The sequence below is a fragment of the Phaethon aethereus genome, assembly GCF_964289735.1.
Source record: "Phaethon aethereus genome assembly, chromosome: 3".
In the NCBI taxonomy this organism is placed as follows: Eukaryota; Metazoa; Chordata; class Aves; order Phaethontiformes; family Phaethontidae; genus Phaethon; species Phaethon aethereus.
Window position 1 is genome coordinate 18,956,749 of NC_138576.1, and position 9,810 is coordinate 18,966,558.

Here is a 9,810-nt window from a genome sequence, read left to right on the forward strand (position 1 = left end):
ACTTCCTTTCCAGTGAATGCTCAGAAAACCTGTATCCTCAAACTGAGTATATAGATTTTTAACATAAAACCTGTCCTTCATTATCACATCTAAAAAAAATGCAGCTTGGAATTAGTTTATAGTCGGTCACACAAGATTCTGGTCTTCTTTATTCATCTTAACCTTTAAACAACATGCTATTTAAAAGTACTTGTAATTATTGAAGCATGCATTAATGTTTGGAACTTCTAAAAATGAGCACTTAATTCCTGCAACATTCAAATCCTTCAGCCTCCCATTTCCATTTAGAGAGATGTGATATGGGAAAAATATCTACCATACTTTCAGGGAAAAAAAAAAAAAAAACAAACCCAAACCCAAACCAAAAACAGTGAAGGAACGGCCTGACAGCTCAGGCAACCTCTACCTGAACAAGCTCAGATATATTTGCACTGTAATATTTTAGGCTACTTGATCAGTTATTCAACCAACAGTTATGTCACCAAAAAGAGGTTCCCTCCTCCCTTCTCGCACATCCTCCTCACTTAAACCTTCTCCTCCCACTTGCTTCTTTGACACAAACCCTGCTTGGAAATTAGGAAATCTGATGAAATTGTGTTATTGCCCTCTTCCCACATTCTCTTGACATTTTAGGAGGGAAAGAAAAAAAGTGACAAACAAAAATCCATTTTCATTACATATACCTGCTTATAAAATAAGAAAATGGCTTCCTGGAGTTTAGGATCAGAAGGACCGCTGGATGCATTGGCTTGTTAACCTGAACACCACAAATTATTACTCATTACCCAAGTACCCCGAAAGCAAGGCAAGTAACTTGTACGGGGCTAACAAGCACTGCCTGGGCACATGACCTGCCTTGGGCTGGGCACCTCAGGAGGTCCACCATGGTCTCTAATGGTGGGAAGGGCAATTTATTGGTTTGAAGAGCTGCCACCGTTCACCTTCTTTCCATTTAGAACTTCAGCCAGCAGTTCTAATTATGCCTCTCACTCTCTAAATGAGAGAAGGAGGAAAATAAAATAGGAAAGCAAGAGAAAGTTAGTACAAGGTACTTTCTTGTCGAGGCAGCTAAGACGCTCAGTCTTTTCTCATACTGTTGGGGTATGGTTAGTGTTTAAGCTGCCTGCAAACTCCTTTCCTACAGCTCTACCACAGATGTTTTCCAGCTCTTCTGCCAGCCCGTCTTCCTTCACACACAACTCGTCCTGGCCAGTATGCTCAGTCATTGCATCAGCTTCATCAGACTCAGGCGCCTGCTGACCTCTCTCCTCTTAAAATCTTGCCCTCGCCAGCACCTCACTCAGCGCTTCACTAACCACTCCACCAGCACTGCCTTCCTGGGGCCCTCTCTCCCGCTCCTATCTTTCAAAGACAAGGGGGATCCTGAGGAAACAATTCCCCTTTCATCAATGGCGTTTGTCTCTCCTCCTGTTTGCTCCCAGGCAATCTCCTCCAGCCACAAACCCTCAGTTATCCTCTCTACAGAAGGACCTCACAGATTGACCTCCTGTGCCTCCCTCTCCTTATCCAAACTGGAAACTTCAGTCCTCTCTCTGACATTTCCTTGGAGATATCCAGCTACTAGGTTAAGCTCTACACAGAGCCAGACAAACCCCTTATCTCCCCTCCCACACAAGGCTTTCCCAAGAGGATCTTCCTTGATAAGCCAGGACGCTGCTGGTCCCCCAGCCTGCAGGCTGATCATTACATTCAACAAGAACCTGTATGCCTAAATGCTGTAAAAAGAACATGCACAATACACGTAAAATGCAGCCTTTTCCATCTGATCTGTCAAACAACTAAAATGCTCATCTAGGCAGTCAAGATCTTCCTCCTTTTCTTGGGCTTCAACCAAGAAAATTTGTCTTTGACATATAATTCTGAAGGGACGTAAGAAATGGCCATCTCCCCTACATGCTGCCTTGCCATTATAGGCTTTTTTTGCTATTTGATTCATGTAAAAAAACAACGCCCAACTCCTTCTCCATAATTTTAATGACCTTCTCAGCCTGTTTTCTCTTTATCATTTTTTACCAGTGTTTCAGAACCAGCTGCCTACTTCTGGTCAGCTGGTGACATTGTCCTCCACCACCAACAGAGCAATCTGTCTCACAGAGATGGACCTGACAGATCAATCCATCCGACCATTTCTTAGACATTTGCCTTTGGATGAGATGAAGTCTGTCCTAAAGTTATCTGGAGTGAAATCCAATAGTTACAAATAAGACAAATGCAGGAAAAAGGAAAAAAAAAAAAAAAAAAAGCAAGCTGCTCACACCCCACCCTTTCCACATTAAATCACTACCAGGAATTTTTTCAGCACTAATAATTCTTGTGGTTCTTTTTCTACACCTCCTGCAGGTTTTCAAACGGCCTTTTAAAGATGTGAAAACTAGGACCACATAACGAATTTGGGTATTACTGTCATTATGTTGTGCAAAGAGAAAAATGTTTCTTTTATAAATCCCATGAGCCAAGGATTAAATTAGCCCTCTCTCCTCTCCCTGCAACAGTGCACTAGTAACTTAAAGTTCTGTATCCAGCCTGATCCCTAGTACCTTTACAGAGCTGCTGCTTTCCAGGATGCAGCCTCCCATGCTATGGATGTCCAGAAAACTTGTCACCGAGAAACCTGACTGCATTCAGCCACACCCTGCTACCTACCTTTGGTTTTACTGTCAAAAAGAAAGAAATAATTCTTTGTGCCTGCTTACTTATCATTAAAGTCTGGGAAGGACAGGCTAGTAAACAGCATAATCTGCCTTTTTTTTTTTTTTTTAAGCTTCTGTCTCACAAACGTAACTGTTAAATGGTGTCTGGTCTAGGCTCAGTCCATCTGGAGCATCTTGATTCCCAGTTTATTTCCCGCAGACGCCTACTGGTTTATATTCTGCAGTCAGCTGCTGCACCATTCACCCGGCGTGCTTTTGCTGAGGTGCCGCAATGGTTTTCCCCACAAGAAAGCTCTGTTGTACAGAGCCACGATCTGACAGGCAGAATTAGGAAGCCTGTGCCAGGCTCAGCACAGGACCAGCGACAGATGCGGAAAGAAAGGCCATGGGGTCTGCTCTATATTTGTGTGACAGCCCATGGTTCATCTGGTTGTTGTGTCGGCCAAAGAGTAGCTAGGAGTCATGGATGGCCGTGAAACTCATCTCCATCCACTTCATCCTGTCGGAGCTGATGATGAAGCTCATGGCCCAGCAGCCACAGGGTCCAAGGACAAAAGCTTAAGGACACACAGGAAAGAGGATGAAGTTTGACAGGTTATATGCAAAAGAGGGAATTTCAGCTCCGGGTTCTCACCTTTACTTATGGTGGTGACAACATGTCGTGGTGACAACATGTCATGATGCAAAACGTGACGTCCTCACCAACCTCCTTAGCCTTGTCAGGAGACTGCATTTCATGCAGACCCACATGTCACCACTACAGAAAGAGGGAAGAACTGCAGAGTGAAAGATGAGATCCCTCGGCAGCGATGGCTCCTGCAGGAGCCAGCGACACAACACGCCCGTCAAAGGCAAGTTCTGCTGCGCAAGGTATTAACACGCTGCAGCCAAACCAAGTCTTGTGATGCCTGTGCCAGGGAGGTTACACAGGGCTACACCTTGAAACACTTCAGCAGAACTTAAGCGTACGGCTTAGCCAAGAGAGGAGCACGCATGAGCTTTGGGTAGAGCTCCTCGTTGCTCGGTGTCGGACGAACCCCGCTGCCTTTTAAGTCAGGAGGGGGAAAAATCCCACTGACCTCCTGGAGCACAGTCTGAAGCTACCCACCTGCCACAGTCCTTCCCCTCCTCCCCTTGGGTTTACATATCCACATGTGTGTATATATATCCATATATACATATACATCGTTCTCTCTTGGCGAGTGTTATTCAGGTTACCGCAGCGGGCTGGCTCACGACAGTAAGATGCTTTTTTTGTCAGATCAGATGTGGGAAGCTCTTTAAAGTCTTGTTACAGAAAGCAGCTACCCGATTTCATGAAGACAGAAAAGCTCAAAGTATAGCGATAAAAGGTTTTTAAATAGATCCATTCATACTAATACAAGAGATACTGTGTGCTGAAAACAGGGAAATATATTACATTTCTAACATGATCGGCCAGAAGATTTAATTACTAGCTTTGCTTTGAACCTGACAGCTGTTTCTACTCTACTAACTCCTGGATGCACTGGCAAAAGACGCCTTGTCATTTTAGATTTGTAAGAAGAGGTAGTCTTAATGTGGATTTAACTACCAGGTTTACTATAACACGTGCAATAGAATAGCACACAAAATTAAGCCTTCACGAGAAGGCAACTCCCCCCTACGCACACCTGCTCATTAAAAAGTTGGAATGGAAAAATGTCTTCCCTATTTATTTTTCCCTCCAGTGAAGAACAAACAATCAAAACCTACTGTTAACATAATGTAATCAGCATTTCATGTTTATCTTACTGGAGAAGGTTTTGTAATCCTCCCAGATGCACTTCAAATGCAGTAAAATTGACAAAATATTGTATGGCTTCCCATAAGAAGGGAGATGTAGGCATATCACACAACTTTGAACAGTTTCAATACTGTGTAGGAAAAAAATGTTTTTTCCACATGGCTTGCTAAGTCTAGTTTCTTAAGGAGAAACAATAAAATAATTTGGATGAAAGTGACATGTGGTTTAAAGACGGGCTACATTTTAGAAAATTTCCATCCACTTCTCAGACATTTATGAGAATGTAAATGTGTTTTTTAATCCTCCGTTCGCAAATATTTTTTTTTAAAGCTATTGTTCACTTAAAGTACTAAACAGAAGCTAAACACGAGTCTAAGGGCAGGTTCAGTCTGACCTAGAATTCCACACAGATTTAACCTGATCTCGTTTTGACAGTCAGTCACAAAGGGACCAGAGAAATTACTGTTCATCTCAGATACTTTAAAACACACAAAGTATTGGGGGGGGGGGAGAAAAAAGAAAAAAGAAAAAAGCATTTCATTATGAAGGAAATTTTCCATTTTCTTTTTAAATGTCCTAGTTTCACATTCCTACAGTCCTGAAGAGCTTACATTCCGTCTTGAAACCTGAGCACACAGCAGACTGATTTGGTGAACAGCTCCTTTCGGACCAGAAGTTGTCCACACGATATGTGACGTTAACAGAGGAACAACAGCCAGATGGACAGATGTGGCAGTGGTTTGATCACTGCTGACTGGCAGTGAGCCACACAGCCAGAAAAAAGGCAAAAAAGGAGACAAGACGACATTGGTAGAATGACATTACCCCAAAGCACGCACTCCCTATAGCCCCGGTATTTTGTAGGGGTACTCTCCCTACACCTGTAGCATTAGGGCTGTACAGAGACTGGCAGTGTTCCTCCCCTAAATCTTGTGTTGTACCAGCACATTTACCATTTTTTCAGCTGAGAGGACTATGGTCCTTTGATGGAAAAGGGAGAAGGACACACAATTTATCTTCAGTTTTCTGCCTTAATTTTCCCATGTAGCCTCAAAACCAAGCCAATCAACCAACACCCCACCACTCACACAGAACACAGGGAAAGAGCGTGAAAGAAGATGCAAGTGATCCAAAAAAGAGTTGTTAGGAAGGAAAATACAGCTCTGTATCCAGGGTATGCAGCCTCCTCCCCGCGTACGGTGTTACTCATGCACAGCACGGCATGCGATGCCATCGTTCGTGACACCACAGCAGTCAAAGGCCCCCATTCAGGCTGGCTGCCTCCACGGCTAACACCAGACAATCCTCCAAGGAGGCTCTGAAATAACCCACTTGTCCCCATCACTCAAATGCTCACTCATTTACAGACACAGTAAGGCTTTACGCATTAAGCGTTCGCACACTGTTAAGATGTGCCATCCGATGCCCAATGCTCTTGCTCATTTTGAGACAGATTGCTCTGAAGCCACTCTTTGCGTTTGCGTGCTTTGCGTATATGGTACTTTCCCAGAACAGATGACATCTGCCAAAGCATACTGCACTGAGAGGAAAACCACTGTATTTACATTATTCTTTTCTGAGGAACTCTCATCTTGTTTTCTTTGACAGTTCCATTATATTACTTAACTGTTAACATCCAAAAGAAATGTCAACATTCAAAACTAGCAAGTATTTTTGGAAATAATTTATGCAAAGTATCCCTATTTCAAAATATCCTCATTTCCTTGTTTCAGTGTACTGAATGGCTGCTGAGTAGGAAGAAAAAAATGAAACTGGAGGAAGTTTTTTGTATTATTATGATGAAAAGTAACTGTTGTTTTAGAGAAATATGAGAACAGTATATTCAGAAAAAAGTTCTCAGACAACCCGGGGGATCTTTTCTGATCCCTGCACTCTCCATCACTGCAGGTATATTTTAGTTTTAAATGGCAGGAGCCACCTCAATTAAAAAGAAAGTCAATTAGGCACTTAGACTCCCGAAGCATATAAGGATGCAATCACAGAAGATACAGTTATCCTGAAGTTCTCTTCAGCTTTTATAAATGCATCAAAACATGATGTCTGTTTTCAAGGTAAGAGGTCCATACCAGATAGGAACCTAGGTCTTTTTAATTATTTCTTATTGTCATGTTACAGCACTTACTATTTTCAGGTACTAGAGCTCTGCCTATCTTCACTGAATGGAAATAACCTGATGAATGTCTGGGAAGGATCTCCTTGAGGAACCTCTGATTTTCTCCCACTCAAGCACTGGAATGACAGCAGACACAAAGACGTTGTCTAACATGAAACACCTAAGCTCAGGTCTACACCTTCTATAAAGAGCATTGCCCACACGTTTCTAGGAAGACCTGCCTGCTGATGGTCAGGTACTAACCTCCTGCAGCCTTCCAGCACCTTCTAAGTGCACAGATACCTACTGTCTGCCCCGTGACCACCCCAAATACGGCTTCAGGTAGTTCTCAGTACATCCTTGAAGCCACTCTCTTCCATCAGACAAACACTGACCCCACCGCTTTACTCTGCACGTGCTGGTTTTCCTCTTCCTGTCACGGAGGGCGGGTGAGCAGCCCGCTTTGGGGAGGAACGGGCCATTTTGACTTGCTAGCAGTTTTACACCGGCCTTGCAGTAACGCAGGCACTTACACAGGGAGAAGATAGGGCTGCCGTTTCTAAAGCCACTAATTACGTAAAGATTATTTACTTGGTTTGCTTCAGACCAGCTCCCTCCCTGCCCGCTCCCCGTCCCCCTCCAAGATTAACAACTTTTTAGCATAATTGGCAAACATTAAAGAAACAAAATCCAAAGTCCATAAAACGTTTATCAGAAATCTTTAAACTACAGAAGATCTAGACCTTGCCGTAACCTGACAGATTTCTACTGTCTTTCATAATTTAAGGCTACTTCCCTTAAGTCCCTTTGACCGTAAAGATTTTTTTTTTTTCTCAGAAGAACAAGAATTTCCTTTCTTTCCTATCACACTCCAGATACTGTGAATTATTCAAAACCTCCACAACCAGTGAGGCTGGACAATTCCCATGTCATCCATTTTAAGGGAATCACATGAAACCTCCCTTGGTATTGAGAAAACAAGTGGATTTTCATGTTGAAATGACTTTGATAGGAGATGCCGATGTGCACATCCACATATTGTTTTACCCTGGCACTCTCCGAGTTATAATTCTAGGACCGCTCTGTGCAGGGTAGCACAAAAACTGTTTTGTTGGGCTTTTGTTCCTTTGTGTTTTGGTTTTTGTTTGTTGGTTGTTTTTTTTCCCCAAAAAAACAGCACCATCTTCGCCCTTCTTCCACAGTTCAAGATCAGAATTAGTTGATACCACTAGTATAGTGGTAGATATATAGATAGATATATATCTATCTCACTAGATAGTGAGAAATACACAAGTTATTTCAATGAAAGGAATGGTTCAGTCTCAAGGGGTGAGAAATGAAGCTGCATGAGAAAAGATATTAAGGCGAGAGGAAAAAGCAGAGATCCCGAATGACCCTGCCGCCCTTGCAGTGATCCCTCCTGAAGCTGCCACTAGCAGCAGCTTTGCCTGCCAGAAAAATGATACATCACTATTATTAGCGCAATGAGGGGACATGAGGGTTTGACTCTTCCTTGTATTTGGCAGTTATGTTGAACCACCCCATCCAAAAGCAACGATTCCCTTTAATGAAAGGTAACAAGAACAGGCCTGGGTCGGTCTGGAGACCAGTACAGTAGAATCATGGAGGACAGGAAAACAAAATAAAATTTTAAAAAACAACCCAAAAACCACATTAACCTGCAACTATAATGAGGCTTCATAGCAGCAGTCTAAATTGAAAGGCAGGGAACACAGCCATAAACATTAGATTTCATTCAAATCTGTGAACTTCAGCTGTTTAAGGAGCTAATGGAAATGTGAAGTGACTGGTGAAAATATTTAGCGCTAACTGACAGTTTGCTAAAAAGACTATCACAATCTTTGGATTTACGAGTTGTCTGAAGATTTGTCATAACTTGATTTTAAGCTAAATACCTAACGTGAACTGAAGCTAGAACTACATTCCTGCTCCCTCTGAAGTAAGGCTTTTCAAAGGCGATGTCAGCCTGGAACAAAAGATGAAAGAAGCGGGTTATCATCCTACTAACGTCTCTTCGCAGGTGCAAAGGGGACGGGAAAACAAGCAAGAACTATACGTTTTACCCTAACTAACAGTCACTGGTGTAACATTTAAGGAGGGATTTCCAGACACAAATCCATGCAAAGTGTGTGGCTGCCACTGCTGCCCCAGCGGGCCGTCACGCCACCGAAAAAAGGAGATAAATATGGGAGGTTGCATATCCTGAACACCATCACAACTGATGCCCAGCGATGGCAGCGATTCGACGCGAGCCAAGCTCTGGTGGCGTTTGCTCCAGCAAGCGGCGGCGAGAAACCGCAGCGGAGCGAAGGATGAACTGGCGCCGCGGGGAGCGGCTCCCTGGGAGCCACGCGGATCCGAAGCGCAGGGCACAAGCGGACGCCCACACCGGAGCCAACAACAGCACGGACAGGTGCCAGGGCCAGCACACCGTGTAGTGCCAGCCTGGCGCAGCGCAAGTGCTCCGAGCATAACCCTTCCCACAGACGGGGACTGTCACGCCACAAGATTAAGGAAAACAAACTAGCTTGGAGCCTGGGGACAAAGCTACGCCCTGCAGGTGAGTACGAACAGATGAAAATCCACGACCTTACAAGGCTTCTAACTGGTTACCATCAGAGCTGCAGATGAGGTAAGACACGCTGCACCCTTAGCAAGTGGTCGGAATCAACACGTGTAGCAACTGCAAAGTTCACCGTGTGGTGCTGAGCAGCCCTGACAGATCTCACCGCTCAGTGATTAACAGGAAGAATTGCCCGCCCTGTTTTTCCTGCAGCTTACCTGAGGTACAAAGGCTACGGCCCCAGCTTGGGCGTAGGAGCGTGCCGGAGCCCCGCAGGCTCCTGGCCGGCTTGCCCCACACAGACGTGGCAGAGCTGCCCAGGGTCGCCTTGACGGCCCAGGAGCCTCCCCGCATCCTCCCCGCGCGCCTGCGGTGCTGCTGCCTGCACAGCCGCCGGGGCCGGTCCCGCGGAGCAGCCGAGACCGAGCCCCAAGGCGCCGCGCGCACCAGCGGCTCGGAGCCGGCGCGCGCGCCCCGCGGCAGCCAGCGCGGTTGTCCTGCCTCCGCCAGCTTTCCAGCGGAACCCAGTAGCTGCCGTCACCACGTCTTTGCTGGAAAGCTACGCGCACGCAACCAGGAAGCAATGGTTGACGCAAGCATAACCTAGTAGTTCAAAGTAGAGAGAGATGTCATCTGCAAACCTTTCAAAATATAAGATGTTGACAAATATCAGAAG